Here is a 13,747-nt window from a genome sequence, read left to right as displayed (position 1 = left end):
CCCTAATACCCTGATCCAATATGATTTCCTCGCCGACATAGACCGCACCTTCTCCTCCTACACGATTGCCGCCGACCTCAGCATCCACAGCCGCACATGCACACAGTTATGGCGGTGGCATTGGTTTATTTCCACCCTCCAAGGTGACCTCCCCCCTCTCCTTCAACATACCTGCCCAGAATCCAATACCACTCCCAACGTAGTCCTTGCCTCCCGAAACCTCCTTGGGCGTATTACTGCAGACATCTTTGACCCTATAGGTAGCAATCACCTTCCCATCCTGCTCACCGTATCAGGCAGACCTCGCCCTCACTCAGCCCATGACCCGGACTCGCCCCCAAGACTCGTCAATGATTACTCCCGTGCCAACTGGGATGCCTACCGGGATAACATAGATACCCAGGTCGGACGCCACCCTCTCACCTACCAGCACCCTGATGACATCACCCATGCTGCTTCCTTTCTCCACTGGACTTTGTCGGAGGTCGTTGCGGTGCACATCCCAACCAAAACTATCTACCCTCACTGTCCTACCCTACCACCACAGGTCGTCTCCTCCACGAACCCCATCGCTTTCACCGCTCCTTTCTCCATACCTGGAACCGGGACACACTCCTCCACCTCCGGCAACTCCAACACCATATTAGAAACATGCTCACGGCCAAAAAACGCCAGGTCTCGTGACAGACATGCACCAGTCTTAATGCTTCACTGCTTATTAACTCCTCGAAGTACTAGTCAGCTGTCAGCCACCTTACTGGCACAAAACCTTCTCCTCACTATCCTCTCATACACGATGACCACCCTTTCCTGGACAATACCAGTAAGACCAATAATTTGGCCTCCCACCTGTCTGATGTCCTTTCCATCCCTGATGATCCATAATTTGATTATTCCCTCTTCCCTGACATCCAGGACTGCACTGACACTTCTCTCCGCCCACTTGCTCCAGGCTTCCAGTACTAGGGGGCCACACCATCAACCGACCTCATACCAATACCATCACAAAAGACATCGTCACCACACTACACACCAAATGCAACACAGCTCCCGGTCACGATCCTATTACATATCATCACCTCAAAGAAACCCCCTCTCCTTCGTTACAGGACTAGCCACCATCTATAATGTTATCCTCTCCACTGGCTTCCACCCCGACCTGTGGAAGACTTCCTGGATCCTTATGTTTCCCAAACCTGACAAACCCCCTTCCAACACCACCTCCTACCACTCAATCAGTTTGACATCATTCTTCAGCAAAGTCCTGGAATCCATCCTTACCCGCTGCATCCACCACCCCTCCACCAGCACTGTCTCCTTCCATTGACGCCATGTGACTTTTGACCTTCCTTCTCTGCCGATGATCTCCTCCTCCACCTGACACACTTCCGCTCCACTGACCTCAATTACTGTCGCTCCACCATCTTTGTATTCCTTGACCTTGAATGTAGCCTCCTTCTGCTCTCACTGCCTCTCCTATGTTCCCATCCACAACTCCACCTCTTATACCTTCTACCCCTTGGCACATGTGCCCCAAGGCTCCATGCTTTCCCCTCTCCTCTACCTCTTATATGTGGCAGACATGCTGCAGTCCCCACCACCTGTGCATCCTCTGCAATATGCCAGTGACACCACCTTCCTTGTTCTTGCCCCCTCCTTCCCACATTCCCAGCGCCTTCTCCAGTCACACCTTGACCTTTTCACCACCTGGTGCAACCAATGGCTCCTTAAGATTAATCCCTCCAAGACCAAGGCAATCATCATAGGCCATACCACCCCCTCCTTCCACCTTCTATATTTCTACCTCATCATCTATTTCCACCCCACTGCCCTCACTCCCACCCTCAAGTACCTTGGCATCATCCTCGACTGCTGCCTTTCCTGACCCCCACCCCCAATCTCACATTCCACGCCAAGGTATGTAACTTTCTGTCTCCTCAAACTCCTCTCTGGTTGAACACGCGAATTAGACCCTTCCACTATCCTACATACCTATAAGTCCCTCATCTGCCCCATCTTATGCTGTTGCCACCCAACTTGGATCTCTGCCCCCACATCTGCTAGAAATCCCTCCAAGTCCTTGAGCACTAAGCACACTTACTGCATCCGTCTCCTGCCCCCACGTGGATACTTTATGATCTGATTCCCTTCCCCTGTCTCCTCCTGTTCCTAGAACAAATACAGATCCTATATGTCTCCTGCAAACTGGATCCCCCCATCCTTTGGTTTCACCCATCCTCTCCCACCCTAGTCCACTGCCCTGCCTGTACCACAGTGTCCCGCCTGGTCTCCATCTCCACGTGCTCCATACCCTCGCCCAAGGTGGCTTCCACCAACTCCCCCTCCCAAATGATGTCCTTGTGCCTTCCATCTACCCCTCCTACCAGGTCTAAACCCTCCTTCTTCCCCCTCCTCAGGGCTCCCTCTCTCCCTCCCTCTCCCCCTTCCCTTCTTCCTCCTTTTCCCCAGCCAAACACCTTCTTTTTCCTTTTCACCTCCCAGGATTCGCTCCTTTCCTTCTCCCCTCCACTGCCCCCTCCTGCCCCCCTCACCGTCTCTCCCCTCTTTTCTTCCCCCATCCACCCGGTGGTAGGTCCCCTTAAGTACCATGATTTTTAACGTTTTCGTTGTGGTGTCAGTGTTACTGCAGTGCTGTGTGCAGTGTTATGTTCCACCAGCACCAACAGTGTCACCAGCATCATTCATTTGTGTTCCCACAGTGTGGTGTTTCTTTGTTTTGGTGTTGACACTGTGTTGATTCTCTGTATGTGTGTGTGGCTCTCATCTATTTTGTTTCTAAATCTACCGTTTATACTCATCTATTTTTGTTGATGTTTATTCATCACTTTTTACCATTCTATGCTATGTGTTATTTTCTCATTTGACTATGTTTTTTCTGTAACGCTCTTGGCTGAAGAGCGGCATATTGTGCTGCTGCCAGCCCACCCCATTCTGGGGAGTGAAGTAACAATAAAGAAAAACAAGTTTAGTTTTAGGAGTAGTAAATGGCTAGTGAATAGCAGATGAGAAGTTCCTATGAAGAAAGACCCTGTCTACCTTTATAATAATGTTGAGTTTTGTCCGCTCGACGTCGAACAAAACAAATTCATGAATAAAAAACTCTTGTGGAATGCAGTTAACCACACTGTTTGACATTTCAAATACGCCATCTCAACTGATGATGAAGAGGAGACTGCCACAAATGTTCGACAATCCGTCTAAAGCTGTGAAACACTCCAATGGCACATGAGCAATCGGTTCAACTCTCCATATATCAGTGCCAGATTCATCTGAATCGACATCACAGATCTGCGTTGACGATTAAATGGTAAAATTAAGTGCAGTTATTCGTGTTTATAAAAAGTGTGTGGAGAATGAGATTGTGCAGATAGCTAGACTTCGTACAAAACTGTTATGGTACAAGGACAGTGCCTGTCATTTTAAGTGCAGACAGCAACAGAAACTGTGTAAAAAGGATCAAATGAAGGGCAAACCAATTTTGAAGACTATAGGATCCCAGTGTTTAAAAATAGATGCCATTGGCTTGTTGTTAAACCAGATTAGCATGCCATCTGCAAGGTGGAAAGACAAAACTAAGCTGTTCGCTCTAAATTTATTATATTACAGCACTCAGACATACAGGTATTGTCAGAATGTTTTATCTTTCCATCAGTGTGCACGTTACACAGGTATATGGAAGGCATACAAATAAAATGTGGGATAAGTGACAATATGTTCCATCTTTTAAAGCAGAAGGTAAAGCATTTCTCCGATACTGATAAACTAGTGCATATGTCATTGGATGAAAAGTCTTTAGAGGCACATTTAATGTATGACAGCACTTCTGACAGTGTTTTTGGCTTTCAGGGCTTGGAGTTTACATTCACAGTATATTTATCCCACCATTTGGCAGTTGATTTCCCCACTTAGAATAATATAAAGCTGAAGGTCGTACTAGTGGCAACAGACGACAATGACAAAGACACAGTAGACCTACGGAATGACAAATTGGGCTTCGATCCCTTTTGCATGTAGAGGTAGGCGTCTGTGCTTCTTAAGTGTGAATCTATGTGTTTATATTCCGTGAATATAAAGGAGGTAAGCTGCAGTTCTATGCAACGTCAAAAGCGTTTCTTCACGAGTGTGCGTAGCTTGCCACTGGATTCATGAGTTTTATCCCTACTTGCGCTTATTTTAAAATCATTTTTAGAAACATATATGTCTTCTGATGTTACACAAACTCTTGGAAGTAAAAAAAAAAAATAATTCAAATATTTCTTCAATCATGTAGCAAGGGGATGCAAAAGAAGATTATGCTTACGACGCATCTTAAGTTCTGCTTCTTCGCCGCTTTGAGTGCTAGTGTCGCTCCACTTGTCAAACGGTAATAACGTTTACAGCAGTGAGTGTTGCGACTGTTATGTTAGACTGTGATAAAGCCCTGAATAAAAAAAGTCTCCTTCTTTATTGAGATTTCAACTCCTCTCAAAGTGGGCCCGCTGACAGCAGATTAAAACCGCACTTCAGCCAGAAGTTACATAAACTGTATTTAAAAGGTAGTTAAAATATGTAAAATGTTCTAAACAAAGTCATCCCCTCTGCTGGCTTCTGCCCCAACCTGTCGACAACTTCCCGCACCCAACAAACCCCCATCTGTCACCTCTTCCTATAATCCCATGTGCCTCAACACCGTTTTCAGTAAGGTCTTTGAATCCATCCTCTCCCGTTGTCTCCATCACCACCTCCATCAACACCACCTCCTCCCCATTACCCAGTGTGGCTTCCGACCCTCATTCTCCACCGAAGACTAACTCCTTAACCTCATCCACCTTCTCTCCCTCCAGGTTAACTCCCAACCAACTCCTTAACCTCGTCCACCTTCTCTCCCTCCAGCTTAACTCCCATCGCCCGGACATTTTTGTTTCCCTCATCCTCCGAAATGCCTACGACAGCATGTGGCATCCCAATCTACTCTTTAAACGCCAAACCTACGCCCTGCCAATCGATTTTGTCTGGTCGGTTTCTTCCTCTCATGCTGTCACTATTTCACTCTCCAAGCCACCAAATCCTATCTCTTTTATCCCACTGCTGGCGTCCCCCAGACCTCCATCCTCTACATACTCCTCTGTCTCCTGTACACTGCCAATATGTCCAAATCACCTCCGCCTGTCCACCTCCTCCAATGCGCTGATGTCACCACGTTCCTGCCTCTCTATCCTACCCTTCAATGGTCCTAGCACACTCTCCAAACCCACTCATTTCTATCTCACCATTTATGGTCATCCCATCCAGATCACCCCCACCCTGAGATACCTTGCCCTCACCTTCGACCATCACCTCATCTGGACCCCTCACCTCCTGACTATTCAGCAGAAAGCCCATTCCCACCTCTGCCTCCTGAAACACCTGTCTGGCCAGACATTTGGACTGCAACCTTCCACCATCCTTCACACCTACAAATCCCTCATACATCCCATCCTCTGCTATGCTAGTAGGCCTGGCTCTCCACCCCTTCCCCCACTTCTATAAGGCTCTCCAAGTGCTAGAATGCCATGCACTTTGCCTTGCCTTCCGTATCTGCCTTCCTTTCCCTACATGACTCCTGTATGGCCTCATCACCTTCCCCCACTTCCTCTTATTTCCCCAATATCTTCACATCCTTTACACTGTCCACAGGCTTGGTCCCCCCAACCCCTGGCTTTCTCCTTCATCTCCCCCACACACCTGTTGCTGCAACTCTATTGCTGTATCCCTCCCTCTCTCCATGGCATGGACCTGGGCGCTGGTGTTTACTGGAGGAACAGAGCGAGCTGAATTTCGCAAAGTCCCTGTTTGTGGAATCCATGTGCATTTTTACAGAAGATATTTTCGTTACACAGAAACGGATTAATACGTGCACGCAGAATATGTCCCATAACAGATTGACATCAACAACACAAGTCTATAACTATGTGCATCTTTCATAAGACCCATATTGGAACTGGAATGACATGTGCTTTTCTCCAACACTACATACCCTTCGTTGCTCCAGCGATCTCCAAAGATAAACTACTTCTAGAAAGGAGACAAGGCAGATGCCAGACTGAGATTTATTGCAAGAATCCTCAGGAAATGTAATCCATCAACAAAGGCAGTAGTGTACAAGACAGTCGTTTGACCAATACTTGAGTACTGCTCATCAGTATGGGATCCGTATCTCTGAAAGAAAATAGGCACTATAAAATAATAATCTCTCACGGAAACCACACCATGTGGTAAAAAGTATGAATATATAACTTTATGTGTTCTTCAAAAATTTGTAATTACGATTTTAAAACGTAATATTACAAATAGCAGCCATGAAATAAAAGTCCACTGATGATGATGCAATTGTAGTGAAACACGTTTCGGATATGAAACAAAATAGTGTTTTGCTAAAGGCGGACCCCATCCCAAACCATTTGTACGTTCAGTTTCTAAATATTCACATTTTTCTCTATGAATCGGCAAGCGATTACATCGCACCCGGTGGTGAGAATTCATCAACGTCGTCCAGATTCTAAAACGCATAGGGAGACATAATAGTGAACTTTGGAAATGTGCCGTATATTTCCTTTGATTGCTGCATGTCTCACGCGATTTTACACAATTGTGACATTAAATCGCCCACTTACGAGACGTATTTACAAGCACCAAATTCACCGTCACATCTACATTCCCGTACTACACTGAGAACCACTGTGAAGTACATGGCAGAGTACTTGGCACAGTAACAAGTTTCGAAATTTTTTCCCGTTCCGTTAGCGTACGGAGTGCGTTAAGGACGAGTGCTGAGACGTCTCGGTGTTGTGGTCGGCCTGCCTCTGCCTTCAGCCTCCTTACGGCAGCGACGCGTAGTGGCTGGAGAGCGCCTCTGGACTCCTCGCTTAACAGTCGCCTGCGAAATATCGTAAGCGGCCTCTCGTGGGATAACTTGCGCCCTCTTCAAGTGTCTGCCGATTGTGTTGTTTCAACACTTGTGTGGCACTCTCACGTGGGTCAACCACACCTGTGATTATTTGTGCTGCCCTTCTCTGTATATGGTCAGTAGCCGCTGTCGGTGCTATCTCGTACGTAGTCACACACTTGTGTATCATACTATGACAGGACGCAAAAGTAACCAATATTGACTGCAGTTGGCTCCACTGTCCGAGCAACCTGCCAGAGGTCCGAAGCCATCGTCACTACAAGTCACCCCAGCTCCCTAGATAACAGTTCGTCAGGATCGGATAGCGGAACAACTAAGATGGCATGTAACAAAAAAAAAGAGTGCCCCCAAAACAACTCCGGGTTAAAATTTTGTTACAAATGGGAACGGAATTCCGGACACTCACACTCACGGTATGTCTGCTGCGTCAAATCTGAGTAAAAATTCAGGATCAGGAAGGAAACCTCCATTGGCTTCTGCCGCAACATCTGACTGCAATCATACTGTCGTTGTCTGCGACTCACTTTCCGCACAGTGAGACATAAATATTTCGAATTCCTGTATAGTCTCTTAACGCTGAGACTTATCCCGCCCAGACAGTTAAAATTATTGCTGACCTTACCCCTAACTATTACTCCCTATGACATCAGAGAGTGACAGTATGCAAACTATGATAGCTTACTAATTTCTATATCCTGAAAATGGGCAATTATTCTGACTGCAAAAGTTGCAGAACCTAGTCGCCTTAGAAAATCTAAAATACTTTCCAATTAAGATTGCGATCTATATGTACACCCAAAAATTTGGTATGCTCTACCCTGTCTACTGACGTCTGTTGGTGAGTTATATTTATTGAAGTAACTGTAATTTTTACAGAAGAAAACTAGGTGTATTGGTTTTTTATCAAAGTTTAAAGTAAGCCCATTTGCAGGAAACCAATTAATGTCTTTTCCAGAGACTTTATTTCTATTATTTTGAATTGGATATTCTTTTACTGGATTAATAATGATACTTGTATGGTTAACAAAGAGTGTCAGTTCAGCTTCAGGTTTCAGATAAGAAAGAAGGTCGTTCACATATATCAAAAACAATAGGCGCCCAAGATTGAACCCCATGGAACACCTAATGTAATTTTACCCCAGTTACATGAAGTCGGACAATTCCATAAATCACTTGACCCATACAAAGAAACTTTTTGTTTGCTGTTCTGTAGGTATCACTTAAACCACTCTTATGCTGTTCCATTTACACCATAGTATTGTCTTTCTGTAACATAATGTCATGATTCACACAATCAGATGCTTTGGCAAGTCACAGAAATTCCTAATGGTGACATTTTACTATTTAAAAACTATTATGTGAAATTGTATATTTCTGTCTCAGTGCAACAGAATTTTCGAAATCCGAACTTCGATTTACTAAGTATCCCATCCACGTTTAGATGGCTAACCACTCTTGATTACATTACTTCCTGTTAGATTTTTGAAAAGCCTATAAGCAAGGATACTGGCCAATAATTATTGACATTTGTGGTGTCCCCCTCTCTGCAGAGAGGGCTGAAAAGTGTATATTTTCACCTGTCTGGGAAAATACCTTGAGTTAGCAATGCATTACATATGTGACTCAGGACATCAGTTATAATTGCTCCACATTGTTTTAATATCTTATCTGAGATGTCATCTACTCCAACAGAACAGTTATTTTTGAAAGATTTAATAACTTCACTTATTTCACAAGAGGTTGTTAGGTGAAACTCAATCTGACTAAAATTTTTCAAAACTGACTCTTCTATGTACTTTAATAGTAATATTACTTCCGCCAGTGGTTACTTTTCCTGTCTCCCTTCTAACAATATTCCACATTGATTTGATTTTATTGCCAGAGTTGTTAATTTCTTCTCTAACATACATATTTCTTGATTTCCTTACAACTTTTCTCAGAGTGTTACAATAATTGTTATAGTGTAAAACTACTTCTGGATATTTACTAGTTCTTGTTGCCTCATACGGTTTTCTTTTTCTCTCTGAAGACATTGTAATACCTGTAATAATCCAAGGTTCTTTGAAAAGTTTGTGGTGTTACATTTAGTAATTTTCTTTGTGAAACAATGTTCAAAAATGGATAAAATTTATCAAGAAATATGTTGCATTAATCATTACCATTTGGCTCATTATATACATCTCCCCAGTTAACATTTCTTAAACTTTCTCTGAAGTGCTCTATAGATACCACGTTGAGCAACCTAACACTTTTACTTAATGGCTTCTCAACTGGACATCCTGTTAGGTTCTGTAAGTTAATCAGTTGTGCATCATGGTCTGACAATCCATTTACCACAGGGAAAGCATGTGTTTGTTTTATATCCTCTTTCTGTACAAATACATTATCTATTAGAGTGCTGTACGTATAGGGAAATTGACCACTGATTCTAAGTTATGTGCTGTTAAAAACCCTTCTAGTTCACTTTCCTATCAGAATTACTCAGAAAGTGTAGTTTGAAATCACCACGGATTAATAAATTATCCTTTTTGTCTGACAGACAGCAAAATAGGGAGTCAAACTTTATAATGAATAGCTCCCAGTCTCCTAATGGGGACCTGTACACTGTTGCTACTATCAATACTACATTATCTAGGTGAAGTTCACATGCAGAAACCTCAAAGTGCTGATCAACACAAAATTTGCTTACTTCTATAGTTTTGTATTTAATGGCTCAAATGGCTCTAAGCACTTCTGAGGTCATCAGCCCCTAGATCTTAGAACTACTTAAACCTAACTAACCTAAGGACATCACACACATCCATGCCCAATACAGGATTCGAACCTGCGACCGTAGCTGTCGCGCAGTTCCAGACTGTAGCGCCTAGAACTGCTCGGCCACTTCGGCCGGCGTTTTGTATTCATACCCTTGTTTTATGAAAGTGGCAACTCCTCCTTTATCCATCCTAGATCTACAAGTCTAAAATGCTAAATTATACCCATTTATACTGTTCACAATCCATCCCCACTGTTACATGGTGTTCAGACAGACAGAGTATATCAATCACATTCTTATTTTAGAGACCAGCTAAACACGTTAATAGCTCATCTACTTTATTTTTTATTCCCCTGATATTTTGATGATGTAACTTGATACTGCCCTTAGCTTTGCCCCTATTTACTGTACATGAAGTTTCTTTTATTCTATGTATCTTGATTGTTGTCTGTCTGGACTTTGGCTTTAAGCTAAAAAAACCTGTCTACCTGGACCAATTAACCACAGGTATCACCTCTTGTGCGACTGCCCCCCCCCCCTCGCCATTACAGTTTCTGCTAATAGAGAAGCTAACTTATTTTCCCCCTTCCTATTCAGGTGCAGGCCGTATGTAGTGTATCCCCACCTACCAATAGCATTAACTGGAACAACACATACATGAGATTTTGTCGGTGTCTGGAGCAGCACATTCAACTCACTGTTAACATACCTTAAAGCAGTGTTTACCCAGGGCTGATCATGGCACTGAAAGACCTCCACAGACGCCACATTTGTGTGCCCAGTTTCTGCTCCTATTTTATTCAGGTCACTTCTAATACTGTATCTTGGATTCATAGCAAGGGTGTTTCCTGCTCCCACAACTATAATTACTTGATCTTCCTTCTGAAACTCATTGCATAGCTGATTTTTCTGTCACCTGCCTAAGGCCTAGCACTTCGTTTCACAAAACTTGTTTCCTGGTACCCCGCACCTAATTTCTCACACTCCTCCCATGAGAGCTGCCTATAAGCAGACTTCTTCTTTTCCTATTCTGGTTTGATCCTGACCTGTCTTTCTTCTTTAAGCTAATATTCTGCTTCAACCTACTTTCAACTACATCTGGATGAGGCCCTTCCCCCTCTTCAGATAGCAACCCAAACTGATTTACTATTTGAATTTCTGGAGTCTTTTCAAGTGTTTCCCTTTTTCGCCCTTTGCTTTCTACTTTTTCCCAGTTCCCAGTCTCTTTTTCCTCCCTTAAATTACATAATTCCTAGTTCGCGTTTTCTAGTTCAGCCTTAAGGGCACAACTTTTTGCCTCATGTTCAGCGATTTTTCTGTGCTTTCTACATAACTTACACTGCCATCGAAGAGCCTCATTTTATTACCTCCACGAAACCATAACTTACAGTCTACACAGAACACCCCCTCTTTCAAATTTCTATGGCAAATAGCCCATTTGTCACATATGGTTTGATAGGCAAACTTAACACAATAGCAGACAATAAGTTGGCACAAGACCTGTACTAATCCGTAAATAAACACTAATGTATACAAACTTTTAAACTTATTTTCGAAAGTTTTAACTACATAAACACTGTATGAGAGAAACGAATTAGTTAGGATTTGAAAGGATAACTCTAGTCAAAAACGAAAATCTACACTCGTGCCATATTTACGGCTAAAAAACGTAAACAAACTAGCGACTAACGGCCTTTACAAATTACTTCATTTAAGATCGAAATACAGTCACGAAACCGATACCTTCAATAGATAGACTACAGGAGAAGTAAGTACATTAATCTAAAATTTAATATTAACAAAATTAGTTCTTATTTCAATATTAATCACTTAACTTAGTGAGAGCTTTGTTATAATAAATACTGACCAGAATATGCAGTTGGTAAAAGTGAAACCACAAAACTTGGTAAAAGTAGTTTCCCAGTAACTGTAAACCATTTAAAAGACTTGCTTGACTTTATTGATAACTTGGGAAATTTCACCAGAAAGAATGATGATAGTTCACAACAGACCACTTGCTATTCATAACCAAATATTTGAAAATATGGTAAATTGTTTTGAAGAAACTGAAAGTAGCAACATTAATTTCTTATGTGAGGAAGTGAATTTAATGGTTGAACAAAAGAAACATTACAGATATTAGCTAGATTATATTATATTATGTAGGATTTTATTTTCAGTATCACCAGTGTCTTGTGCTACCCTGTCTTAATACACTGAATAAGATTAGTCCATATTTTGAAACACAGCGAGCAGGTGTGTATCTAGGTGGCAATTTTCTGTTGTACAAAACAGAAGATACAGTTCCTTTGTGAATCAGATTATGTTGTTTCACTAATGGTTGACAAAATTTACTTGAAACACTATTTGGACTACACAAGAGGTAACATTTTGGAAACTGGATTCAGTTCTAAAATTGTGGCAAGTAGTGCTCAGGTTTTTATATCTCCAGTTAGGAACGTAAATGGTGAAGAACTCTTCACTGTAATTAAGAAAATATTTCATAGACTACACGCAATTTGTTTTAATTAGCCTGTGTTGTTAGTGATAAGATTTCAATTAACACATGAGCCACATCATTCCCCTTCTCAACTGTCAAATTTTTACAAACACCCTTGTGATGACACAAAACCCATCTTTGTGATTTATGTTCTGTTCACATATTAAAATGTGTCAGAAACAACTGAATCAGTAAGAAAGATACTGATGAGAAAATAAAGTACCCACAGTTTGAAACAATTTCAGAAAGTATACAACTGCTAGTGACCAAGTTCTCTGCAGTTAAAAAGCTACATGATGGAGTGCATACAGAGATAATAAAATCTGCCAACAAACTTAATTTAAAGGCTCTTTATAAAAGCAACATTGAGCAACAAAATGCCAAACCTGTGCTTAATAGTTTCAGTGAGATCGCTTATCGAGGTTTGTTAGCCTTGGAGGAACATTATCTTGCTGAAAGTTTTGAGAGCACTGCTAAATTCATCAAAATTAATTTGTACATGGTGGAATATTCTAAATGTTTGATGTCCTGGTAGATTATCCCTTTCAAGGATGCACTGCAGAAACCACTTTCCGGAACAAGCGAGAAAAATATCAGGTATTTAGAAAGTTTTTCATCGTGGTTGGATATATGGAAATGTCGTCCTGAACACACATTTGATTTATCCAATAGCACACATTTGGCCATATCAGATACCATTTGCAGTAGAGGTGGGCCAAACGGTTATTCTGGAGTAACCGTTATCACAGTTCCAGTTATTCTTTGATAACCGTTATCGTTAACGGTTATTAATAACTGCCAAGTTATTTTTCGCTAGCGAATACCGATAACTCCGACAGTTAAATAACGACATAGTAGGAATCCATCAGTTTAGTTATCAGTATAACTGCGAGTAGTGTGAAATAGCAGGAATGTCGTATGAATCATGTCATAACCTCAGCTTATTAACTCCGGGTACATTTTAGTTGATGTTAGAACGATTATTAGTGTTTTAGATTATATGTATGTAGGTTATCGGTCGCTATTAGAAATATTATCCTCGCAGCTGCAACAGAAAGTACGCGGAACTTCACCACAGCGCTGTTTAAGTAAAATGTTAACAACGTGCGTTTTTAAGTTTGAAGAAATATATAAACTGAATACTTTAGGTTAAATTCGAAGCTTAATTTCTTGTGTTGTTTACTTAATAGAATAAGTGTACTGCCTCGTAATAAAACACAAAAATATTATACGTAATGTGAAAGATTCGTTCACTCCTCTACAAGATAGTCATATGGTTGAATGTGTGAGTACGCTAGTTGGAAAACTGCTCGATTTCTCCATCTGCAGCATGTGTATAACATAGGATGAATGGAAGTGTCTGATTCCACCCGTCTGCTTTGACCCGTGACGTAAGGTTCTGTAATCCCATAACATATAAAGACATGCAGATCGAAAAGATTGACAGTGTTAAATTTCTGGGATTATAACTCGATAATAAATTCAGTTGGAGGGCTTACCACAGAATTGCTAAAGCTCCTAAACAAATCTGTATTTGCAGTGAGAA

This window comes from Schistocerca nitens, chromosome 11, assembly GCF_023898315.1.
Source record: "Schistocerca nitens isolate TAMUIC-IGC-003100 chromosome 11, iqSchNite1.1, whole genome shotgun sequence".
NCBI classification, from domain to species: Eukaryota; Metazoa; Arthropoda; class Insecta; order Orthoptera; family Acrididae; genus Schistocerca; species Schistocerca nitens.
Note: the sequence above shows the minus strand (reverse complement) of the source record.